This window comes from Podarcis pityusensis, assembly GCF_964106645.2.
Source record: "Podarcis pityusensis genome assembly, chromosome: 4".
NCBI classification, from domain to species: domain Eukaryota; kingdom Metazoa; phylum Chordata; class Lepidosauria; order Squamata; family Lacertidae; genus Podarcis; species Podarcis pityusensis.
Genome location: NC_138027.1, coordinates 28946023 through 28956486, shown reverse-complemented (window position 1 = coordinate 28956486; position 10464 = coordinate 28946023). Strand labels below are relative to the sequence as shown.

Genomic DNA, 10464 nt, shown 5'->3' with positions numbered 1-10464 from the left:
AACAGCCCTGTAAGGTAGGTTATGTTGATTGACCCAAGATCACCCAGTGAGCTTCATGACTGAGTGGGGATTTGGATGCAGTCCCTGATCCTAGTCCAGGACTCTTTAAACCAGTATATCCACCCTGTCTAGAAAGGTGCCCCTTTTAGTTAAGCCTATGAGTCTGCATTTCAAATATCGCTCAGCAGTAAATTCATGTGGTGACCTTGTAGGAATGGGCCCATCACGAGAATCCACTTCACTCAGTGGCTCTGCTCCTGGTGTGACATCGGCCAATAACAGGCAGTATGTTTTGTTCTTGTCCTTCAGATGCTCTTCCATTTACAACCTGTTAGCTTCTGGGAAATGTTGTAGGGTGGGTTGTTGCTCTGCAGTTTGAAAAACAATGAACGCTGCCTTATTACAACAACCACCTCTGTTAGTTGTGCTTTTGGCCAGCTATTAAAACTACATTTGGAGTTTTGGTCCAAAGCAGTGGATTCTCATAATCTCTGACCTTCCTCCCCACACCAAATGCCATCATTTAAATATTTATTATTAGTCTGTATAGTTTGGTAATGTTAGACAACTCCTTGACAGGACCTATCTTGGCCTTTCCTTGTTTCACCCGACAGTGTTTATGCAGTGGCTGGATGCAGTGCTAGATTTACGTATAAGCTAAACAAGCTATATCTCAGGACCCCACTCTCTTGGGGCCCCCCAAAAAATGTAAAGAAAAAAACCCTGGATGTACATTTCCAAAATATAATATAAGAAACAAATAAAATAAAACCTACATTACAGCAACAGTGTTTTTAATATACTTCTTCTTAATTGTATTTCAGTTCAACAATTACTTTGATAAAATACACATTTTGTTATGTACAAATGGCTTTAGATACCTATTAGGTCCATAAATTACCATATAGCATATAGTCAACACAAAAAACAGTGACAATTTGTTGTTGACAAAGGACAGCTGGCCATATAAAGGGCCCCATTAGCTTCAGTAGTTTAGGGCCTCATCAAACCTGAATCCAGCCCTGGCTTAAACTTAATGTCCTATCTCCCTCCCATCACATGCAGATAGAGGCTCTTCTTACTTGGAAGTGAAGAATAGATCTTTATTCACCACACGTAACCATACAGGCTCAGCAGCAGCAGACACAGCACTCAGGAGTTACAATTCAGGAGTAGGGCAAGAAGTTCAGAACTGGATGGAAGTTGTGAAGATGCCCCAGCCAGTTTCAGCACACCTCCCACCAAATTTTTAAAGATAAGGCGTGGTACGCTCATTCATGAGACGTCATAGCTTTGTGGGAATATTGAGATTGCAAGTCCTCACTCCTTTGGTGCAGGTGGCTCTGCTCCCATCAATGAAGGCAGCACCTGATTCTACGTGACAAGACCATCCTGTTCAGTCTTGACCATCTCCTGGTCAGTGTCCCTTCCCAACTGATCAAAGCTCTGCTTCCCCTTCCACAACAACTGGTGGAAAGAGAAGATTCCCCCCACCTCCTCCAACCCAGGCTCCCACAATTTAGGTCCCCCCAATATCTGTTTATTCTTCCTTTTCTATCAGCCCAAGACCAGCAGCACTGTGGGGCTCATGACATAAGGATGAAATAATATTGATGTGATGGTCTTGTGACCGAAGAGAGAAAACACTAGGGATTCAGCTCCTGCCACGTAGAAGTGTGAATCAGATAAGTTGACCTTTAAATGTGAACTGAGTTGAATTTCTCCCCACCGCTAATTTTGAGGGAGAATGCTAATTTAACTGCCAATTTCTGCATGGGTTTCGTGGGGAAGCTATTCACAAAGTAATCCAGAAATAGGGCAAATCTCACAACAGGGAGACAAATGGGATATATTTATTTACACAGGGCATTGGGATGTGAATGCCCTGGGGATCGGCAGTGTCAGTATGTTAAGGTTTTCAGAAATGTAATTTTGAAAAGGTTTCAATTAATGTTCTGTGATTATTGCATTTTTATGATGCCGCACACCACCCTGGGCTCTCATGGGGCCCAAATGTGTGACTCAGTCCATAATTTAAAAAGTTTCTCTCTGTCCTCGGTTCTTTAAACCAGACTTAAGCACAAGGAACCCTGGGTTTCAAGGGCAATGCTTTGGCAAATTTTGCTTTGCTGCTGCTGAAGAACTGGCAAAGTCTTGCCAGTGACAGGATGCACTCTGCTGTTAATGTCTCCCTTGCTGAGCCATACTCTGCAGGGATTGTGCTGAGTGCTGTCAGCTGCACTTGCTTGATTCCCACCCCACCTTCTGTATGCTGAACCACAGTTGCTTCTTTCACTTGGTGGTGTAAGGGAGGGGGCAATCTGGGAAACTCTTAGTTGCTGACACACTGTTCAGGACATCCGTGGCATTTCCTGTCTAATAGAATCCTAAACACCAATATGCAATAGCCCTTTTTTTAACTTGGCGGGTTAGGGAAAGCAGCAGTTTACATACTCTGAAAGTCCTTCCATTTCTTCTCCAAGGTGTTAAGGTACTTCATTTTTCTCACAATCATGTAATAGACTATCCTTCACACACCATTTTTTCCCCACAAATCCCCTGTACATAACATTATATTATACAGTGGTACCTCGGGTTAAGTACTTAATTCGTTCCGGAGGTCTGGTCTTAACCTGAAACTGTTCTTAACCTGAAGCACCACTTTAGCTAATGGGGCCTCCCACTGCTGCTGCACCGCTGGAGCACGATTTCTTTTCTTATCCTGAAGCAAAGTTCTTAACCCGAGGTACTATTTCTGGGTTAGTGGAGTCTGTAACCTGAAGCCTATGTAACCTGAAGCATATGTAACCCGAGGTACCACTGTACTTAGAAATTTTTGATAATTACCAGTGAACCCCAAACTTTATCCTACATTTCCACCATGGTGAAAGATATTGATTGTGTAAAATGTTTTGAAAAGCGCTTCCTGTTTCCGGCGGTGGGAAATGGCTGACTCCCATACGATCGGACCCCAGCCAATTATGATTGGATATATTAATTGGATGTTTTTTATTGGAAAATTAATAAAACTGATTTTTATTTTTTTTTAAAGAAAAGCTTCCTGTTCAAACACCCAGAGCTCACAAGAATTACTGAAAAAATGTCAACAGTTTTTGGGCATTACTCTAACCTTTTATTCACTTCTCTGATAACCAGATATGTTTCAGGATCGTGATCACTAATGGTTTTGAGAACAGGCAGTTTATCATGCATTGAAGGGTATCATGAGCACAAGGCAGTATGTCTCGCTTGTCACTCACCTGGTCAGAGTAGTAAGAACTCACATGCATTCATCTCTCTTCAACAAATTCCAGGACTGTTTCCAAGCTATCCTATACATAAGCTATTCCATACTGTAAGAAGTGATGGTATCATATAGCTTTCACCAACCTGGTAAGCCTTCAGAAGTCTTGGACTGCAACTTCCCATCAGTCCCAGCCAGCACAGTCAATGGTGAGGGATGATGAGAGCTATAATTCAAAGCTTCAGGAGGACACCAGGTAAGTAAAGGCTGGTATAAAAACATTCTACACAGAGGGAAGTCAACTGAAGCAGTGAGATCCAGTTCATTATATTTAGTGCAGTGGCAGAGAAAGTACATGTGGGAAGACTTTGATTCTTTGAATGTTAAATATAAAGAATACAATGTACTCGAGGGCATGCTCAGATAATCATAATTTGAGTGGCAAGTGTAGAAATGCACTACCTTATTTTGATCAGTATAGTCTTTTAATCCTGAATTGATTGCCATCCTTCCATCCTATTGGCACCGAAAGTGTGCTCAGTAGCTGGTCTTGCAACCACCATGAATCCACCTCTTCCCCACCCTTGAAACAGTTTTGTTTTAAGTACCAGACAAATTTTTAATCAAATTCAGCTTCAAGGTACTTTAAAAAAGAAAGTAGAAGAGGAATTTGGTCCTGAACTCAAAGGGCATGTGTGTGTCCTTTGAGGAGTGAATTTGGAAAGAAGCTAAGCTTAATTCCACAGCTAGGAGGAAGAAGGGGGGCCCCTGCTTGTAGGTATTACATAGAAAACCTTTGGGCAGCTGAACCCACTGTAGCAGTGAAATTTCAATATGTCCTGGCTGTATTCCCCATTGTGCTCCTTGCCATTTTTTTATTAAGCCTAGTGCTTTGGGGTTAATGGGCAGAGGTCCTGCATGAGCAGAATAGCTAACTGTACTTGAACCAGTGTAATCATTGTATCATAAGGCTTTATAGTACATACTGCCTTTGGAAAGCTGACTTAAATTTTCTCCAAGTGGCATTTTGAGCTGAAATTTTTCTTCAGTTGCATCTCTGTCATGAAAAGGTTTAAAATGGGAGATGTCAAAAGGTTGGTTTTGTTGGGAACAGCTGCACATCTCTCCATTCAAAGCTGGCTGTTGCATCTTTTACAGTCATCACAATGACTGAAAAGGTAATAGCTACTTCCCTTTAATAACCAAGAGGGACATGAGGTGCAGCGTCAGGCACTGAATCATAAGAAAGGCAAGGGTGCATAAATATCTCACTTGCCAATAATTGCATCACAGGTGTTGTGATGGCTAGGGAGCTGGGAGCTGGCAAAGAATTGTAATTCACAAACAAAAAAACCTCCCACTCTTTCCTTGCTCTCTGAGACATTGGGTTATAAGGCTTTAAATCCTTCAGTTAAAGAATAAATGGCTGTGTTTGGGCTACATAGCGTAAGGCAAATCATCCCTAATAATTCCCACCAAAGTACAAAATACGTGAAATCTTTAATTTAATCTATAAAATTGCTTCTGCTTCTGAGAAGGGCAAGTTGATTCTCCACTGTGTTGTCACCTTATGTAATTCCTCTTCTCCTCATTACCTGACAAAAACCTTCCACCTCGGCATTGAACCAATTAAGCGTGTCACAGATCATTTCTTAATTGGCAATAATTCAAATGAAGGTACATAATATGATCTCATTTAGTGGTGGTGATGGTGTGTGTCTGGGTGTGTAGCCTAGCAGAAATAAAGGCTGAGCACACATTTATTTCAAATGAGAAGAAAGCTCCATTCAGGCATTTGAAAAGGGGCTGTGAAGCTGTATGTTTAGCTCCACCCCAAGGTCACATGACTCTCCTGGCTCATCATGATTATTTATTAAATTTATATACTGCCCTTCATCCTAAGATCACATGATTAGAGTTAACATCTGCAGCAGAGAGCCTTATGTATCCCCTGTGGCTCCCTCCCAAGTCATTCAGAACCTTGCAAGATCATTGCTCTCAGTTGTGCAAGGAGCCGTCACAAATGCAAAGGCTCTCCATTGCAGAAGTTCACTGTCATAGTGAGAGAGGAAGGGAGACTTGCAAAGCCCCAAGGGCCACTGCTTCATTGGACCCATGCTGCCCTTCCCACTTTTATAGGTTCTTCCAAATGCAAAAACATTTTGATAAAGTTCCTTCTGTTCCCTTTGGTGATGTGAAAGTTTCCAGCGCTAAGGTAACTCCCAAAAGAAAGCACTATAAATCCCAACGGGGGGAGGGAATTGGACACTTTACTAAACTTATCACCACCTACACATGAGTGGTAAATGAGAATCTGTCAGTTTAGTCAAAACAAGACTTCTCTTGCACAACACACACATATCATAACCCAAGACTGAGATGTTTTACTAAAACCTGTATCAGGAAATAAAACTCTGAAGCCTTAAAAACTGGTGATTTACCTGAGAGGCAGAAGTTATTCACTTGGCAGAAGAGAACTGAAGTGGAATTTTACAATTGTTTTTTAAAACAAGCAAACAAATCAATGGATGTATTCATTTCCGTTCTGATAATACTTGTAGACATATTCATTTTGAATACATGTTTTGCTGCTGCTTTTCTGTTTCCAAATCTGTAGCATGTCCCAAAGCACCTGTCAGATGAACACTTCTGTTCCATAGGTATTTTATATTGGAAATAAGAAGTCAAGTGAAGATACATACTTACAGGCTTGCTCACAGATCAGAAATATACTGTGTTCCTGCATTGTGCCAAACCCTTTAAAATGCATCCAGTTTTAATTGTGGTATAAGAACACTGACATTCAGAAACAGGCTCTTTTAGAATCAGCCTATGTATTCATCCAGATCAGTTGAACTTAACATTGTGTGTGCTTTCCTTAAACTGAACGGATGATGCACAAGAGGCTTAGAAAAATCTTCAAAAAGAAGGATTACTTGGACTCGGTGACTCTTGCGTAGTAGTTAACTTGTGGTGTGTGTGCCCCCCCCCATCCCTTGCAAGCCTGCATGAACAGATTTTAATCTGCTCCAGTGTTCTGGGTTTTAGCCATTTCCTTACAGCAAATGAATAATGAATGAGCTGTGGCTTGACAGCTAATGGTTAAAGATGAAATCAGTAGCTCATTGCAGCATGGGTAATATTCGTTTGCCATCTCCATGGAAACAGCTATTTGTTAAGATACTGCAGTTTAACACAGTAGCAAGAAAGCAACCAATTGCTGTGCCTTTTGGCTCTTCAGTATAGGAGAAAGAATTAAGCAAACATAGACTTGTCATAGAAGGGGAAGGCAAATAGAAGGGGAAGAAATGGAGGCAGTGAGAGATTTTACTTTCTTGGGCTCCATGAACACTGCAGATGGTGGCAACAGTCACGAAATAAAAAGATGCCTGCTTCTTGGGAGAAAAGCAATGACAAACCTAAACAGCATCTTAAAAAGCAGAAACATCACCTTGCCGACAAAGGTCCATATAGTTAAAGCTATGGTTTTCCTAGTAGTGATGTATGGAAGTGAGAGCTGGACCATAAAGAAGGCTGATCACCAAAGAATTGATGCTTTTGAATTATGGTGCTGGAGGAGACTCTTGAGAGTCCCATGGACTGCAAGAAGATCAAACCTATCCATTCTTAAGGAAATCAGCCCTGAGTGCTCACTGGAAGGACAGATCCTGAAGCTGAGGCTCCCGTGCTTTGGCCACCTCATGAGAAGAGAAGACAAGACTCCCTGGAAAAGACTCTGATGTTGGGAAAGACTGAGGGCACAAGAAGAAGGGAACGACAGAGGGCAAGATGGTTGGACAGTGGAAGACAGGAATGCCTGGTGTGCTCTGGTCCATGGGGTCATGAAGAGTCAGACACAACTAAACAACTAAACAACAACAGACTTGTCATGGATAAAGCAGCATCAGTTTGCACGGATGATGGGAGATGGGTGTGGCTTGTACTTTATTTAGGCTTTCAAATATTTTCAAATGTGTAGTAAATTTATATTTGATTATTGTTTGATTTGGAGTTGGGGTAGGTGGGTTTGGAAGCCACACTGGAAATCACATTGAAACAGAGGTTTAGAAGGCAATTAATAAATCTAAGATGATGATGATGGCTGTCAAATAGATACTCCACCCCAGAAAAACAAGGGCTTGTTCTGTTCTACATGACCAATAGATATCTTACATATGTTGGGAACAGGTATCTGAAGAACCTTGTTCTGGCTGATTCAGCAGGCAATATTCAGCTGGCAATTAGAAGGAGAATCCTGAGTTGATTTTGTTGGCTTCCTTTCCAGCGCCTCATTGAGCTGGACCTTATTTTGGGAAATCTGATTGCAGCCTTTCTAACTGATTTGATGCATGATATCTTGTTGCCCATACATTTCCCAGTCCCAGCTGAACCTTGTGCTAAGTAAATAGTTATTTCTTCAGTTTGTGTTGAGAACTGGAGTTTTGGCAACTGTTGACAGAAGAAGCATTCAGACTAGTCTACAGCCCTTTGCCATTAAACAACAAACCTTTTATTATAAAGAAAAGTTCTAAGCCTCCCTCCTTCTTCTCCCCCCTTCTTTTTTTGTCAACATCAGACCTACCTAAAGTTTCAGGCAAATTGAAGCCTGTTCTCAATCTGCCTGGGTGTGTGTTCTCTCTACAACTTGAAAGATGGTGCAAAATAACTCCATACCCCTCATAAACATTTCCTTCCCATGTAATCAAGAAACAGCTGACTCTTCCAGGCATTCTGAAGGCAACTATGAAGCAGGATACTGAATAGGGCCTGATCAATATAATCCAATATGCCTGTCTTCTTCAACCTGTTGCCCTTCAGATGTTGTTTGGTCTACAGTTAGCATGGCCAGTGATCAGCAATGACAAAAGTTGCTGTCCAACAACATCTGGAGGGCATCTGGTTACGGAAAGCTGTAACACATTAATAATTACAGCACTAAATTTTTTATGGGCATACAAGCACATGAAGAATTCATCTTTTCCCCAATTGGTTAGAGATGGCTGGTTCTTTAATTTATTTGGGTTTTAAAAAAAAACCCCAAAACCCACATTTTTATTAAGTTTCCAAAAGTTCCACATAAAATTCCAATACATATTTAAAAACATGCTTTGATATTACCAACTTCCCATTTTCCATGATGTTTTTCTTATCCCCCCTTTTCTACACTCTGCCCTTCTTCTTTCTTAAGATAGTCATAACGCAATAATCTTTAATTGTTCTGCTGCTCATAGTTCAAAACCTGCTTGAGGATTATCATATTTCTTCAAATAATCCGAAAAAGGCTTCCATTCTTCAAAAAAAAATTATCATTAGATTCTCTTATTTTAGCTGTTAGCTTAATTTATTTGTGTGTGTTTTTATGCACGTAAACATTTCTTTCCCACCCTTCTAGTGCCCATGCACCATGCACTCTACAACACTTTAAAATCACAATGCAAATAAAAATGTATTAAAATGCAAATAATGCATCTCTGTCTAATACACAATATTGTTCTGGCTTTGAGGCATTGTTATTCCTAAGCTGCAGTTTAAACAGAGATATCTATATCAGAAGATAACAGTTTTATATTCCTATAATATCCTTCCTCTACGGAGCCCACACCAACTATTTAGCCTTGTAGGAGTCTTGAAAAGGGGGAATTAGGCTGAAAGAGGGAGATGTACACAAGTCTCGCTGCCCCATACTGCTTCAGTGGACTGCATAGCTGAGCAGCGATTTGAATTGGGTTTCCTCACATCTTAATGTTTTGCTTTAAGCCCATCAAACAATAGAGACATGGATTGAAAACCAAAAAAATAGAACCTCTCTAAAGCCATGACCCAGACCAGTCCATTTTTGTATAATATAAAGCCATGCATAGGTTTTATTGATTGAAGGAACTGTATTTGCTAAAGTTGATGTGCTATTTTTGCAAGCTTCTTTAAGAGCTTTGGGCAGAGGGATAGAAATGTAGTGAATAAACATTAGATATTCAGCAGCAAGTGTGTGTTGGCCTCAACTGTAAGTCCATAGGACTAACGGTCTCCCTGCCACTGGGCTTTCAGACCATATGAGATTTGCCTGACTTGATAGGAACAACAAGGATTGATAAAGAAGCAGTAAAAGATGGGATGAGGGAGGCTCAGGAAGCAGCACAGTTGCAGACAAAGTGGCAGATGGTCCAGAAAAGGCACTGCTAAAGAAGATAATAGATTTGGAGAAGGGATTTGTAGAGAGAGAAATGGCTTGCCAACTGGAGAAGTGAGGCAGTTCATTGCTGATGGATTGATTGCATTTACAGCCTACCTTTTTCTCCAAGGGGCTCAAGGTGGCATACATGGTTCACCCTCTTCTCATTTAATCCCCACAGCAACCCTGTGAGGTAGGTTAGGCTAAGAGGCAATGACTAGCCCAAGGTCGCTCAATGAGCTTCATAGCAAAGTGGGAATTTGAACCCTGCTCTCTCATGTCCTAGTCAGACATTCTAAACACTACACTACACTGTTCCAGATAGTCGAAACAAAATAAAAAAAATTCCTTCCAGTAGCACCTTAGAGACCGACTAAGTTTGTTATCGGTGTGAGCTTTTGCGTGCATGCACACTTCTTCAGTTACAGTGAAACAGAAGTCACCAGACGCTTATATATAGTGAGAGGGTGGGGAGGGGTATTACTCAGAAGGGTGGTGGGAATGGGTGATTGGCTGATAGGTGTGGTAAACCAGTTGACGACTGTTAACGACTGCAATTAGTCTTACAGGAAAAAGCAAGGGATGAGATGTTCCAGATAGGTTGGTCAGTTTGGGACAGGTCCATGTGGGAGGAGGATGTAGAGGAGTGATGGCAAGCAGTTCCATGTTGTTGTTGTTTAAGATTTGGCATCCATTCAGAGCAGCTCTAAGCATCACACCCCATCTATATGGAGTACTGCCTTGCAGTACTACTTTATTTATTTTTAATGATACCCTGCCCTTTATTTCCTCAAAATGAACTCAAGATAGAAAACAACATGCAATATTAAAAAGCAATATATGCTGCATCTGCCTTTATTAACAGCAGCAACCCTAAAACACCAATGTTACTATTTATTTATTTTTTAAAAAGAAACCCAACAGCAATGACAGTTTTTGAGAAGAGCGGTCAAAACAGGAGCAGCATATAAGCACAAAATGCTCCAAAAATTATTGTGGGATGCAGAGTTGACAAAGGGGGATAAAGAGGCGAGGCTGTGGAAAGAAGAGC

At 41.0% G+C, this 10464-nt stretch overlaps 1 protein-coding gene across 4 annotated transcripts in view; it reads left to right on the top strand.

The window, feature by feature from the left end:
- The window catches only part of DCLK1 (doublecortin like kinase 1), a 207537-nt gene that overhangs the window by 68963 nt on the left and 128110 nt on the right, over positions 1-10464 (top strand). The gene's annotated exons all lie outside the window — the stretch shown is intronic.